Genomic DNA, 14,934 nt, shown 5'->3' with positions numbered 1-14,934 from the left:
ACCAGGACCTCCAGAAGTTACATCCACGAGCCGTGGAAGATGAGTGGATGCTATCTTTCCTCGCTTCGCAACTTCTCAAAGGCCCCTATCATGCTGATCAATACCGGAGCCGGCCACAAAGTATCACATGAGTTTTGAGGGTGTTAGTAGATGGGTATGAGGTTAAGATTCACGAGTGGCAGTGATGTGAGCATGAGCATTTTGTTTATCGGTTGAAAATTTTAAATCTTATGCAGCCGGCTGCGGAAAGACAAATAATTGATTAATTAAAAAGTTTTTTAATCGAACGCGTGCCAACCGAGCAGTAGTGCTATGGGCTGGACTTATCAGTATATGTTTACTGTTTGTACAATTTAGATAACGCGAGCAAATTTCAAAAATTGTAAATAAATGACGCTTTACTCTTCATAAAATCGATAGTTTGATGAGTTAATACTAAAACTGCCAGTTGGAATAAATTTTTACGATCATTTACGACGAAAATTATCGCGAAAAAAAGGACTGCGCGTCCCCAGAAGCACTGCACTTACGAAAGCATTATTCAATTATTATGACCAATCACCCCGTGCACACAAACAGCGACACAAAAGAGACGAAAATTATCGCGAAAAAACAAGGCTGCCCGTACCCAGAAGCGCTGAGCTTATCAAAAACATAAACAGTTTATAATAATAAAAAGTTATTGTCACCATGGCACTAAATTGAAACGAGCGATTTCAATTCTTGTCGCGCTTTTTCTTTCCACATTTTCTGTCAAACTAAATTTGGTATCAGTGTGTAAGACATTTTTTGTGATTGCTCCATCGTGTTCAGATTGAATTTCTGTCACTGTTAAGTTGAAATAAGTTTTCTTTTTGCCTTTCTTACTAAAGAAAGGTATAGGTTTTACTTTAAGCCAGGACGTCATTTCCAGCTTCGTAAATATGTCGATTCAGCATGAATTTTAAACCGAAAAATCGCTAAAAAATCACACTGCATCGATTTTCGACGCTCTATCGATTCACCTTGATAGAACTCGTCTATCTCGAACCCTCGAATTTTGAGAAAATAAATTCCGTGGAGGTCGAGTGATGTTCGTATGTGGTAAAATTTTGCAAAATTTTGTGTCGCGCCGTTCTCAGCTCCCATAAATCCGATTTCGATTCTCCTAAATGCAGATGAAAGCTAGTGTGCTGAACCTGGGCGAGTTGCCGCGCAAATTTCGAATTATCCATCTGTTTTCGGATGCGGCCAAACTTTTCCAGAAAATACACAGTTTCCAAATGAAAATATGGTCCAATTTTTTCATTTTCATATCTTTTATTTATCTCAAAAATTGCATTTTTTGAGCTCTACAACCTCCCAAATTTTCATCCAGATTCATAATATGGTTCTGGAGTTAGAGCCGTTTGATTGACCTACCATAAGAAACAAAATGCCTAAAAAAAGGTAAAAGCCCACCTGGTGACCTTCGCCAACATTTTTCATTTCTGATTTTATTCGAAATTTCTTGCTACATTCATAGTACAGACCATGAGTGAGCATCTGAAACAAATTTGACATCGATCGGCAATCCCGAGCAATTTTTAGAACGATTTACTTTTTGCCTTTCTTACTAAAGAAAGGTATAGGTTTTACTTTAAGCCAGGACGTCATTTCCAGCTTAAATATGTCGATTCAGCATGAATTTTAAACCGAAAAATCGCTAAAAAATCACACTGCATCGATTTTCGACGCTGTCGACAAGTTGTCAAGTTGAGCTTCGAATACTGGCGCGAGAATGCTGGCGCATAAGTTTCGGCTCGACTTATACTCGTTCGTAGTAGCTTGTCTGCCGATGTTTCCTTCAACATGTAAGATATCGTAGCTTTTCGGTTTCTTTTGCTCTGTCCGTTTTTGCATAACTGTCCAATGTTAATGCAAAAACTTTTTTGACATAGGACATTCATCCGGGTACAATCAATTTGTTTCCCGTGTGCTCCTAAAATCGCCTTTAAGTAGGCTTCATTTGTCGTGTCGTTTCATTAAACAGAGTTCATTGGATTCCAATAGCAGCTTTCGAAGCTTCTAAGCTTTATATCGTTTTCAAAGTTTTCAATGCTCGCGACGCCAATGGCTATCTACCTAAGGTATTGCGATTGAGTGTGTAGTGGTGCGGTTGTAAAAATAGCTATCTCTGACTCTCTCACTTTCGTAAACGCTGAATGGCAAGCTTCCCACTGTGCGGTTAACTCGGTTTTGCTTTGCGCCTGCTTTGTTCGGTTTTTGGGCTCGTACCAAAACTAGAAAACCAAAACCGCGGTGTGTGTCGTCACTTGCGCATTGGAAGCTAAGAATTTGTACGATTAAAAATATTCGATAGGTGAAAATTGTGTTTTCAATTTCTTTTAGAAAACACATCATTAATAATACCTTGCTTTCATCATAAGATTTTTAGTATCAAGTCGATGTTGTGAATTGAGAGAAGTTATATTCTTTAGTAAGAAAGGCTCCATCTCACCCCTGGTGGGATTAAATCGGGTTTTTTGAATCTAAATATATCTTTACTGAACTCTCTTAGAATAATTACATTTCTTTTACATGCTAAGTGGTATGGCTTAATGCTCTTCATATTTGTTGTATTTTTTGTTTTGTTATTAACTGATTTGTATTGTTTTATATTTTTGCATTGAATTGAATACATATGGGTAAAAAAGGAAAATCACTTTAACAACTAATCCTAACTTAAAACTAAAAAAAGTAAATTCATTGAAATATTCAAAATCATTAGAACGAGTAAACTACGAACTGTATTTCAAGATGAATGCTCCAAGGGTTCTTACTTGTTCCGCACGACTTTTGCAACCACGCAGTGTTGTTGTCATCTCGATGAAAATGTTCAGAAGTTCTTGAGGTGAAAACAGGTCACTACTGCCTTCATTCATTGATGCTGGTTGGTTTTCCCTCGGTTGCTGACTGAAGCCAGGAGGTATTGTATTCTCTGCAACTTTTTGTCGCTGATTCAACGGCAATGCTGGTGGTGTTTTGTGACGATTTGGTTGGTGCCTCGTCGTCGCTTGATGCCGAATTTTTACAAACTCAGCTTGTTTTGAGCAGCTTCGATTCTTGGTCGAATGGTCGCCACCGCAATTGAAGCACTTGGCTTCGTTGTTCTCGTTGATTGTGTTGCAAGCTTGAGTTTTGTGCTCACCTCCACAGGTTGCACAACGACTCTTGATGAAACAGTTCCTTCCACCATGTCCAAACTGCAAACAGTTCGAACATTGTGTCACGTCACGGTGCACTGGACGAAAACGTTCCCAATGGAGCACCCGCAGTCGAGCAGTTTTTGACAGTTCGCTCCATAAGAAATACATTGTAGAAAAAAGCAAAAACTGCTCGAATGGAAATGCTTCATTCACGATGAAAATTTCCAGAACTGCCTTCAGCTCAGACGGCGTTGTCGAGATGAACCAGGTACAGTGGATCACGATACTTGATGTCCTTGTCGTGTCTCGTCATCTTGAAGACTTCGATCACGTTCAACATAAAAGTTTTTCTTTCATATTAGGCGGCAATATTACTAAAACAGCTGTTGAAGGTTCCTGAAATGTTGGGAAAAAGACGCGAATCTTAAAATGGGATTAGAGTGATCACTCAGCCTTTGGCATTTTCCCAACTACTGGAAAAATATGCCTATTCAAAATATTGCTGAAAATTTAAATTTTCTTAATTTTTTGAAACTAAATTCAATTTAATTAAGGTCCTCATTGAACGAAAAATTGATTTCCAATGGGACTCAACACATTTCCATTACAAATTTTAGTAATGGGCAGTCTCAACTGCTGATCAAGCTTTTTAGCTTTTTCGTCATAAGTTGATATAATGTTATCTTCACTTTTTAAAGAAGGGATTGGTTTCTTAGGTTTGTTAGGAATCATAAAAAAAATCCTAGCGACATTAAATAACCATCTCCACCGAGTGGTTACCTCGCTGGCAAGGCAACGTCGACTTCCACCCCTAACGGAAAAAAAGCTCTAAAGCTTTCAAGCTTCCGTTAAAGCTCGCAACATCGCAACTCTCACCACATCGCGACTTCTCAGCTGAACATAAGCTTTTCAACATAAGTTGCTACTCCTCGTCGCGAGGAGGTTTCCACCGCAGGTGTTCACCACCTTTTTGCTGGTCTGCGTGCAACCTCCAGGTAACCGAACCGTTCCTCTCACCTGTGTGTGGTGCTGCCGCGAACAAAGTTTTCGCTAGATCGATTGTACAAACACAGCGTTGAGCTGCTGCAGTCGTCGTCAGGTCGTGTGTCTGTGGAATGCAGGCCATCGTACGAAGAAGAAACTACGGGTTTTCATTCCAAGTCTTGGTCTCCGGTCGTCAACGTCGTCGCCGTCGCGGAGTTCCGCGGAGACATTTCGTTCGTGTGTCAGGACAAGGTTTGGGTTCGTGTGTGTGTGTGGAGTTGTGTGTGCGGGCGCGAGAGGTTACCCTAAGAAATTGTGTATATTTGGCTTAAGGAGCAGGGAAAAGTCCTGTTTTTGTTTGAATTTTTCGTGGGAGTTTTGATAAGGTCCGGTGATAAGCTGGCAGAGCCGCCTGAAACAACGGGAACCATTCAGTGTGGAGCGCCTGTTTGAGAGGAAAGAACTCCGAGTTTTGTGAAAGTTTGTCGTTCGGGTTCAGGCTGACAAGCTGAGGTTCCTTTCCGAAAAAGTGAAACGTACCTCAGTGAGAGGAGGTTTCTCGCCTGTGTTTGTCGTGGTTCACCGAAAAAAAAGCTGAGTGATTTTTTTTTCCTTTCGGGTGTAGGAAGAAACTGTGCTCTCTTCTACGGCGAGAAATCGGTTTATATCACGGTCCAATACATGAATTAAGAGAAAAAAAGCGACCAAAGAGTGTGTAAACGTGAAAACAGAGTAGATAATTCGAAAACAAGAAGAAAGAAGTGTATCGAAACAGTTTTATATTTTCGGAAGTTCCTTGCGTGAAGTCGACGCAACAAGAAAAAAAAAGTCAACGAAAATAAAGCAAAAATGAAAATCAATTCGATGTGATTTCAAAGTGCAGTGCGTGGAGGTTTATGCAATCCTCCGGCCAACACCGAAGTTGTCGTCAAAGTCTTGGATGGGTGACTTCGTCCGTCCCGAAAGTCGTCTTCGTCGAGAGATCAGCACAGTGAATTCTGCCGAGTTGGAAACTCAACAACTGCTGCTGCAGTTACACACATACGGACAAGTAAGTCAAGAAGTGCGGAGGGAAATGGGCTGTTTTGTTTTTGTTACGGTTTTTGTATAGCGAGTCAGTGAAGTCACTTCTTTTTGCGCGCTCAATTTGCTATGCAAATGGGGGGAAATCGAGCGAGCGAAATGTTTCGGTTCCTTATTGGAAGGAAGAGTTTGTAGGAAGAGTTGACAAAGTCATCGAGTTAAATTGCGAGGAATTGAAAGTGTTTCGGTGAAATAAGAGATTAAGATGAGTAATTTTTAAACTAACCTTTTTTTTAAAAAATAAAAAAAAACATTTAAAATTATTCTGCAGGTTCGTCACCTACGGATTTTTTTCTTGTTACCTTCTCGAGCCTCAGGTTCGACGCATGAATTAGCAGTGAGATCGTTATAGAAATAAAGACACCATCTAGAGTACTTTTCAAAGGGTCCTATGCGAAAAATATCACCTAAAAGTTTAGGCTAAAACCTCATTTGACTTGAAACGATTGCTAGTTTGATTTTGCATCTTAAAGTGATTTCAGTAATGTTCAACAATATTCACAACTCCAGGCCAATTAAGGGGTGACATACATGGAGAAAATCACAATATATCATATTACAGCAAATTGAATAAATCTACAAAAAGATGACTTTTTATCACTCCTGAAAGTTTAATGAATTTATTTCATGATTAAACTAAGTTACAGACGACTTAAGTTTAAAATTTTGCCATGTGCAAAGCGAACTGTTAAACTTTCTGAGCGTTTTATCGATACACCGAGTTGATTTACGGGGTCCACGATATCTCGAGATTGAATAGACAAAATTCTGTTGAACGAGTCTTCACTAAAATTTTGAGCCGATTTGGTCAAGGCAGTGTTGAGATATCGTGGCACCCGTTTTTTCAAACTGTTTACTCCAAATAGCTATATCTCGGCATTGATACATCCAAATGTCTTCAAGTTAGTTTTGTTACTTGATGAAAATGTATATTTGAATACCCTGAAAACAGATTAAAAAAAAAGTTAAGGTGTGTGCTCATACCAACATTTGTTTTTTTTTACGATTTACATGTATGTAACCACTTAAAAAAGATCGAGATTTGTTTCCGTGTTCCTATTTTTTCAGCCCAGAAAAGCCTAATCATAAGCATAACCTTCATCTTTGCCGAAGACACCAAATCGATCAGAAAATCTCTTCTCAAGATTCAAATTAGCAGGATCCAGATCAAAAGTGCTCCTATTTGAAAAAAAAGTAAATCTTTCCCAGTTCCTGAGGGGAACACCCTTGAAGAGTATCGGGGCCGGCATTTACAAAGCGGTTTCAGTGGCAGTTTCATTCTCAACTTAATGTTAGCATGTTAGGGTTAATGTTAACATTCCATTGGTCGCCTTCCTAAGGTGTCGTGATAAGGTCCAGTTTGTGACGATACATTACCTTCCCTTTACTAAGCAATCGAATCCAGAAGAGAAACGATCACCAGTTGCGTTGGTCCGAGCCGGGATTTGAACCCCGATCTACCGCTTACTAGGCGGGAGCGTTACCACTAGGCTACGTGGCTCGGTCAAAATAAAATACTGAGACCCGTATTTTTTTGTTTGGCGATTAGGGTGATCCTATCCGAATTAGAATGGTTACAAAAAATGTGTTTTTTTTTACATTTTTCGCAAAAAAACACACTAAAAAATCATATCTCTGAATGGCTGAACAAATTTTTGCTCGCTATGTTTAAAAAAATGTGGTTACTTGGATTTTAAATGAAAAATACTGATCTACTTCAAAAACATGGCTGAATACACTTAAAGATCAATTGGAAACTTTGGTTGCTGATTTGAAGGTTTGGGGCCAAAGAGCTCATAGCTGAAAACATTTTTGTATGATTTTTCAGGATGTTTTACTTAAAACCGCGATTCTCAACCTTCTTCTAGGCTGGTACCCCCTGCCATGTAAATCAAGTAGGCCCGGTACCCCCGTTGAGAATCGCTGTCTTAAAACATTACAAAATGGAGAATTTCTATTAGCAGGACTCAGGACATTTCTGAAGACGCATGGTGATTAGGGTGCCCAGAATATGGGACTATTTTTCAAAACCTCGCTCCACAAGCTGAGTATTGTTCCTTGACCTGTTTTACCTAATTAACATTTTAGGCTTTATCAAAGCTGTCACAACCGCTATAAAACCTATCAGCCAAAACCAACATTAAAACCCCTTAGTCGTAACAAACTCCCCAGAACCTTGATAACCCCACTTAAAACCCAAAAGGACCTCCGCAAAAGGTTGTTACGGCCTATTTACAAAACCTACATAGGAGTTCAAGGCTTTACAACTGAATCCTAACAACATCCTCAAAGCCTTGATAAAACCTTTGACAAAACCTACTCAGGAGTAATGGAAAAATGACATTTCATACGTACTCAAAGGTGGAGTTTGTGTTGGAAAAATAGAAAAAAGCAGAGGGTAATTTTTTCTGGGCACCCTAAGGCCGTTGCAAATATTTTTCAAAGTTTATGTCCCTCGGCTCTGACCAAAGTCGTGGGGGGGGGGGGGGGCAAAAAATAAAAAAAATTTACAAATTGAAATTACAAGCCTAGGTTTCAACATTTGGATGAAAAAAGTGTTTTAAAATGCTTTTTACAGGCGTACAGATGCTTTCCAATCATTAGTTTTGAAAATATCGAGGTATTGACAGATTTTCTTTCCCAAAAAAAAATTTTTTTTTTTGTGGGACTGTACATTAATATTTCATGAAAATTAAAAATGTTTTCAAAGGAGCTAAAATATGCTAAATACGATTATAAACGCGGGAAAATGGATTTTAACTGGTTTTCAGTTGGTTAAACATTAATTTTCATTAAAATTTTGAAGTTTTTCGAAAAAATATTTTTTTTGCCCCCAGATTTTTCAGGCCAACTTTTAAGGGGGGGGGGGGGGGGGGGACATAAACTTTGAAAAATATTTGCAACGGCCTAATGGTGATTTATGTTGAATGAATGTACTGAATTCCGATATTTTTTTTCAAAAAACTATATCTCGGAATCTTGTTGATAGATACTACCCTTTTTTGATATGTTAAGTAAAATGTCCTGAAAAATTATAGATTTTATTTTTTAGCTGTAAGCTCTTAGTCCCGTAGTCCCGATACTTTCAAAACAATTTTGTGCAGCTTCACCTTTTGACCTTCACAGATCCCCAAAATTCGATTTCAATCCTGAGTTATTCAATAAAAACCACTTTTCATATGAAAGAAGTTTCAATCTTGTCGTGCTATCTTGACACACTCTGAAAATTGATGTAAGTGCGACAAAGGGCAAAGGGACTTCAGGTCAAAACGCGTTTGACACAAGAACGAGCTTGACTACCGTAAATATTTGTAATTTTTCAATTATAACTGGGGACTCCAGCAACCAAATTCAAACAAACTTGAGGACAATGCACAGAATGGTAAACCAAACATAACGTGTTTGTTATTGTTAACATTGCGTGCTCTCGTTTTTGTTTATGCAAACATTATAACGCGTTTTTTTTCGGAACGTCAAAAAGCGACGTGTGACAAGTTAACACGACAGCGATGATTTGAGAAAAAAAAAGTTGCTTAATCCACCTTTAGGTGGGTGGTGCCTTCCTTACATTCACATTCACTACAGAGCCTCAAAAAAGAGTATAAAAAGACTTATTTTTATCAAAATATCAGAGATCCGGCCTAAAAAAGTGCATAAATAACACTTAAGTGCTTATAACTTTTGATAGGATTGTCAGATCTTCAACGTTTTGGGCTCGTTGGAAAGGTCTTTTAAATTCCTTTTTAAAAATGTATAGTAGCGTGGCTCACGGATATATGAAAAAGACAAAAGTGTTCAATTTCGAACGCCTCGACCGAAATTTTGTAGCATTATAGCCGCAGAAGCTAGCCTGAAATTTTGAGCGCATTTTGTTAATGTTTAGTTGTTCCACTCTTAATCTGAAGTTATAAAGAAATTTCAATAAATTTAATTTATTTATTTTCAACTTTTTAACTCTTCTTCGAGAAAGTTTTCCCATGCCGTATGATTTTTTTCAGAATAGAGGTTACTCATAGGTTTTGATCCGGGAAACAACTTCCCGGGCAGACGGTAATAACAAAATTAATAATATTTCAATAACAAATCCTGTTAAAATAACAAAAAGTGTTATTATTTTATCCTGAAGTTCAACTTCAAGAAGAAAATATAATAACAGTTTCTGATAAAATAACAAAATTTGGTATTGAATTGATATTATATTGAAAAATTTTAATAACACGCTGAGAAGAGGAAATGTTATACATTTCAAAAACTCTCCTAATAACAAAATTTGGTATTCGTTCGGTATACTGACTTAGAAATAAAATTACCATAAATCGCACAAATGGAAAAGTTTCTAAGTGTCCATAACACAATCTGTTATTATTTTTTCTTTTGTTAAATATGTTTAAATCTTTGGGATGATTTTGTCTAATTTCGTCGGGGTCATTATTTTGGCCAAGAAATGGGGTTCTTAAGCTAAAATTATTCTGAAAAGTTGAAATTTTGAAAGTTGATTTTTTTAATTATTTGATATACCCCCTAGAGGACTTTCTTTAAAATTGGCTAGAACTATGGGATAATTTTGACCAATTTCGTCGGGGTCATTATTTTGGCCATGAAATGGGGTTCTTAAGCTAAAATTATTCTAAAAAGTTGAAATTTTGAAAGTTGATTTTTTTTAAATTATTTGATACACCCCCTAAGGGACTTTGCTAAAATTTGCTAGAACTATGGGATAATTTTGACCAATTTCGTCGGGGTCATTATATTGGCCATGAAATGGGGTCCTTAAGCTAAAATTATTCTAAAAAGTTGAAATTTTGAAAGTTGATTTTTTTTAATTATTTGATATACCCCCTAAGGGACTTTGCTAAAATTGGCTAGAACTATGGGATAATTTTGACCAATTTCGTCGGGGTCATTATTTTGGCCATGAAATGGGGTCCTTAAGCTAAAATTATTCTGAAAAGTTGAAATTTTGAAAGTTGATTTTTCAAATTATTTGATATACCCCCTAGAGGACTTTCTTTAAAATTGGCTAGAACTATGGGATAATTTTGACCAATTTCATCGGGGTCATTATTTTGGCCATGAAATGGGGTCCTTAAGCTAAAATTATTCTAAAAAGTTGAAATTTTGAAAGTTGATTTTTTTAATTATTTGATATACCCCCTAAGGGACTTTGCTAAAATTGGCTAGAACTATGGGATAATTTTGACCAATTTCGTCAGGGTCATTATTTTGGCCATGAAATGGGGTCCTTAAGCTAAAATTATTCTGAAAAGTTGAAATTTTGAAAGTTGATTTTTTTTAATTATTTGATATACCCCCTAAGGGACTTTGCTAAAATTGGCTAGAACTATGAAATAATTTTGACCAATTTTATCGGGGTCATTTATTTCACCATGAAATGGGGTTTCAATTTAAAATTAATCCGATAAAATTAACTTTTGAGAGTTCATTTTTTTTAATTTTGTTTTATTCCCTAACGGAATTGATTTATTTAATGAGAATTTTTGATGTGTGAATAAAAAAAACTGTTATTATTTTCATAGAGCCAGGAAGTCGGAGCTGACGTTGAAGTTCGAGCTGGAGTGAGACCTCGGAGACTGCATCGGATTCAGCAAATTTTCAGCAACTTTTACTTGGAGTCGCCAGCCGTGAAGTCGTGTATTTTTAGAGAGCTGAAGTCGTCGTTGACGTCATATCCTGCATCCAGAGTCGGAGTTGTCTTCAAAGTATGGATTCAAAGTCGCTTGGAGGTACCCGACTCTGCAGCCCTGACTAGTACAGAGGAGTTATGGCAACTGCAGGTTTATTTGCAAATTACAAATAAACCAAAACAATAACTTTTTTTGTTATGGAGACATACCAGTTCAATAACATTTTTTGTTATTATGCTGCTCCACCTCTCCGCACAAAATAACAAATCTTGTTATTCCTTCATGATTCCTTCTGTGTTATTGGTTTGTTATTGCAATAACAACATAATAACAGTTTAAGTTATTCTTCGAACAAATCTTTGTTATTGATTTTTGTTATTTTCACAACTAATCCGATCATCCCAATAACATATTTCGATCTTCTCACAATATCAAAAACTGACCTTCCCAAGTTATTTCCGTCTGCTCGGGTTTGTAGAACATCGCAAAGCGCTAGGAATTAATCCCGGAAAGATACAGACAAATTTTTAGAGAACGTTGAATTTTGTTTTCGTACTCCAAAAAATATCCTGTATCTTTTCGGGATCAATTACTAGCGCTTTGCGATGTTCTACAAAGTTGTTCCCCGGATCAAAAACTATAAGAAACCTGAGAATAGGAACTTTTGATTGGGCTTTGGGAAACTTTCTCTATGAAGAGGTTAAAAGTGAAAATTTCCCATAGTAAATTTTTAGAAGTTCCATACTAACTTCAGGTCAATGGTGGAAGTACTAAACCTTAACCAAATACGCTCAAAATTTCAGGTTATATTCTGGGGCCATATTGCTACAAAATTCCGGTCGAGGCGTTCGAAATTGAACACTTTTGTCTTTTTCATATATCCGTGAGCCACGCTAATGTATAGCATGACGGATTTTCTTACAAAAACCACCCTTTTTACAATCTTCCGGACTTTATTCGAAATATAACATAACTTTTGAAGTACTTTACTAAACTTCATAATATTAACTAGGGTCTTGTGGGACCCCAAGACGGATCGAATGAGACCAAAACGGTCGAAATCGGTTCAGCCAATCTGGAGATAATCGTGTGCATATTTTTCGGTGCACGGACTCACATCCAGACACACGGACAGACATTTGTTCAGAATTTAATTCTGAGTCGATAGGTATACGTGAAGGTGGGTCTACGAGGTCTAATAAAAAAGTTCATTTTTCGAGTGATTTTATAGCCTTTCCTCATTGAGGTGAGGAAGGCAAAAACCTTTTTCCGTAGAACAAAAATAACTGAACATCGTACTATCGGAAAGTCAACTGTTCAACAAAGGAGAGAAAAAAAACTAGTTTCTCGTCGTCGAGCCCCAAGGAACACCTTCACGGTCTGTTTGCATGCGGATGCAGTTCCCTGCGCGGTGTATGATTGGAAAATCATGCTTCGATTAGACTGTGTACGCGTACTATGCGTGAGGGGGAAATCTAGGTCCATCTCAACCAGGAGACCAGCTTAGAACTCAAACCAATCATTCGTGTGTCGTAATTGTGCGCGGGCAGCTATCGTTTATTAAGGATTTCCGGGTGTGCCCTACCCAGTCCCCTTCTGTTTGATGTCTATCAAGAAGTAAAACCCATTACGTTTTGACGGTCAGTCCGAGCACGAACCATTTGTGTAATCTTGGAGCTGATCCAAACCCACTCTAGTTCCGCACAAAATCAGCTATCAAACATTAAAAAGGACAGACAAACCCATTCAAGAACGCAAGCAATAAGGAACCTTTTCAAAAAGAACCCCACACTCAACGAAGTTGCAATCGAAGTCTTGCGGGGGTTAGTGTACTTTTTGAAAGTATACTCTGGCCAGATTCAATACAGGAGGTGACTTGTGCGCCTAACGAAAGGAGTGGGTTCGAATACCTCTCGAGGAGGGGGGCAGCTCAGAATCCGCTGCGTACGCACACATGACACACACACTCGGGGTTGTTTGGATGCGCGTAAGCTAAAGCCTAAACTTGGCGTTTGCCAGCCCGTAGGGAGGAGGAACAAAAATGTGTACAATCATCGTCGTGAGTCTCGTGTTGTCGTAATAGCTCAGGCATTACGCGCGCGGCCCAGTCGTTAAACGATCTAGAGTCTCTCGAGAAAACGAGGGCTCTAGGCTCTCGGGGGATTTGAGCTGCGGACGTAGGTACGCGATACCTGTTGTAGTAACTTGAGAATACGAATGGAAACGATGACAGCAGCGATGTCTCGAGGCTGGTGGAAAAAGGTTGAAAAACGTTGTTAAAGCTTAAATAATATTTTTTTAGTAGTAATTGAAAAGAAAATGTTTAAGTTTTGAAAGAGAAGGTCATAGGTTTGTATCTATTTTAAACGAAAGCAGCAATGAAAACCAAAATATTTACCAAATCATTAGGGTTAGTGAAATTTCACGATTTCGCGGACAGCGTGAAATCCGCGAAATTTGGCTTTTTCCGCGAAATCCCGTGAAATTATATGTTTGTGTGAGAATGTAACGATTTTTCTCAAAATAATTTATCAAACTCAAAAAGGAATAAAAATAATCTTATGAACTACTGTAGAATTAAGCGAATGAATATACTGGTTTAATTACTAATATAGGGTTAGTGATTTTTGACGATTTAGTGGACGGCACTTAATTCGTGAAATTTATCAATTTTCTCAAATCATTTTTTTTAAATAACAACGTAATAAATATTTCATCTAAAAAGACTATTTAATTAAATTTTATTAGTATTCAATTAAAAAGTTTGATATGAACCATTTGAAGAAATGTTCTGATTTTTTTGCTTTTTTAGAAACTCACTAAATTTAGTAATATTTTCATTCGCTGTAACAAAAAGTTAACTGCTATTTTATTTGAAAGGTATATTTAGTTTTGAAAGAAATTAAAAGAATCGTGCTGTAACCTATGGTATTTGCATCCCAAGATTAGTGCGATCGTTTGTTCCGCGGCAAGTAACGGAGGGAGCACTTGAGAAGGCTTGCGGGCAGACGGACCTACTAGCGTAGCTGTCCAGCCCCTACGGACGCTACCAACGCTGCACTGCTAGTTGCGCTAGTCACCGCTAGGAGCGCACGAGATCATCGCAAACGCCCACCTTGGGTAGCGGCGATGATCAGGACGATGGGACGATGGGACAAAGGAGTCCAGAAGGGGGAGGTTGAGGATCGCTGGGAAAACCCCGCCATTGCAACGGTCACTTTGCCTGGTATTTTGTACAAGAACGGTCGATACCCGTAATATCACCGTTTCAAAAGTGAAGTTTCGGAAGTGAAGTGGAAGTAGATCCGGTAGACGCCATCCCGGAGGAAAGCCGTCCGACGATCTGGAGATCCGGACGCAAGCAGGAGGAGCCTGCGTTGATTTGTGGACATCCAGGTAAATGTCGTTGCTTCCCCGATCTGTCGCCGTCCAACCTCCCTCCGCCATCGCTAATTTCCGTCCCATTGTGCCCACAGAACCCCTCGGTGTTCGTACGCTTCGCGTACAGGCCGGCACAGACGCATCCGTCCGCCGTAAGCCACCCGACACCCGCGGTATTCCCCGCGCGGTACCCAGTACCGCCGAGCACGATCGCTCACGCACGAGGATCGCCCGCGACACCGTTCCGGTGTGGGAACCGCCCTCGCGACGCCGCCATTTTGGTCTGTCGACCAACCGTCGCGAGATAAGACGCCAGCCTCGCCAGCCGTTACACCAACCGACGCCGGAAACCAGGCAGACCGGTGGATTCGTCCGCCGTAGTCCCAGAGTCCGTCAACACACTCGGGAACGTCGAGGCAGGTGGCGCAGAAGAGGGTCGAGTACGAGAGCAGCAGCTGACCGCCCATAGTGGTCGCACAACGAGAGAAGAAGACGTGTCCCGCCCCGGTTGACCGAGTCCCGGAGGTCGGTGGAGGCGTGTAGCCGTTGTTCCAGGAACGCGAGCTGAGAGTGGAGAGAAAGCGGAAGCAGCAGTTCCGGAAAGGGCCCGAAGAAGAAGGAAGAAGGACGTGTGAGGTAGGAGTAGTTAGTAAGAAAGTGGGAGAACTAGGAAG

General features: G+C 39.1%; 1 protein-coding gene across 1 annotated transcript in view; it reads left to right on the top strand.

Annotated features, from left to right (window-relative positions):
- Nucleotides 1–4,267: 4,267 nt before the first annotated feature.
- The window catches only part of LOC6038925, a 91,082-nt gene continuing 80,415 nt past the window's right edge, over nucleotides 4,268–14,934 (top strand). Inside the window, exons 1-2 of the mRNA XM_038253268.1 lie at nucleotides 4,268–4,403; nucleotides 4,777–5,202. The gene's annotated coding sequence lies outside the window, so the exon portion shown is untranslated. The remainder of the gene's footprint in view (nucleotides 4,404–4,776; nucleotides 5,203–14,934) is intronic.

This window comes from Culex quinquefasciatus, chromosome 2 (genome assembly GCF_015732765.1).
Source record: "Culex quinquefasciatus strain JHB chromosome 2, VPISU_Cqui_1.0_pri_paternal, whole genome shotgun sequence".
NCBI lineage: Eukaryota > Metazoa > Arthropoda > Insecta > Diptera > Culicidae > Culex > Culex quinquefasciatus.
This window is presented reverse-complemented; position numbering and strand designations above follow the sequence as displayed.